Raw genomic sequence first — 979 nt, 5'->3', positions numbered from 1 at the left:
CATACATGACTACTGGTAAAACCATGGCTTTGACTAGACACACCTTCGTTCATAAAGCAATGTCTCTGCTTTCTGTTTTATTTTATTTTTTGCAGATCTGAACTTTATTAAGATGAAATCAGTGATAATTACACAGAAATTACTTGCCTAAGCTAAAATCCTTGAGATTCACATGAACTTAATTACACAAACAAATGGCATGTTCAAAACCATGAGGAAATATCCCAATGCTCAGGTGATGAAGGCTTAGGTGAATAAATCTGCACACCTATTTCAATCTATTAAACAGTTTGTGGGCCTCACAGTGGTCCCTTGCATGCAAGAAGTCAAAGAGCTTCTCTGTGCAGTCCTCCTCTGCCTGTGGCCTGGAGGATACACACTCATCACAGAGCTCTAGTCACTCCCGAGCCTTTACACATTTCTTCAGCTGCTCACATTGCCCTCTAATGGTTGTCAGGGGATCCACTAATTCCTCCTCCTCTTCTTCCTCCTCCTTGGGATCTCCAGACCCGGTCAGCATCCTTTGCTTGTCCTCTAGCCCCATGTCTGGCTGCAGTCCTGGTCTGCTATTTAATATACTATGTAGGTTTGTCATAGCTTTTCTTCCAAGGAGCAAGCGTCTTTTAATTTCATGGCTGCAGTCACCATCTGCAGTGATTTTGGAGTCCAAGAAAATAAAGTCTCTCATGTTTCCATTGTTTCCCCATCTATTTCCCATGAAGTGATGGGACTGGATGCCATGATCTTGGTTTTCTGAATGTTGAATTTTAAGCCAGCTTTTTCACTCTCCTCTTTCACTTTCATCAAGAGGCTCTTTAGTTCCTCTTCACTTTCTGCCATAAGGGTGGTGTCATCTTCATATCTGAGGTTATTGATATTTCTCACCACAATCTTGATTCTAGCTTGTGCTTCATCCAAGCCAGCATTTTGCATGATGTACTCTGCATATAAGTTAAATAAGCAGGGTGGCAATACACAG

General features: G+C 41.8%; 1 pseudogene; it reads right to left on the bottom strand.

The window, feature by feature from the left end:
• Window positions 1-268: 268 nt before the first annotated feature.
• Window positions 269-544, bottom strand: LOC106701270 (cytochrome b-c1 complex subunit 6, mitochondrial pseudogene; annotated as a pseudogene).
• Between the last annotated feature and the right edge of the window lie 435 nt (window positions 545-979).

Source organism: Bos mutus, chromosome 3 (assembly GCF_027580195.1).
Source record: "Bos mutus isolate GX-2022 chromosome 3, NWIPB_WYAK_1.1, whole genome shotgun sequence".
Lineage (NCBI taxonomy): Eukaryota > Metazoa > Chordata > Mammalia > Artiodactyla > Bovidae > Bos > Bos mutus.
The sequence above is the reverse complement of the archived record's forward strand: the minus strand, read 5'-3'. Positions and strand labels throughout refer to the sequence as shown.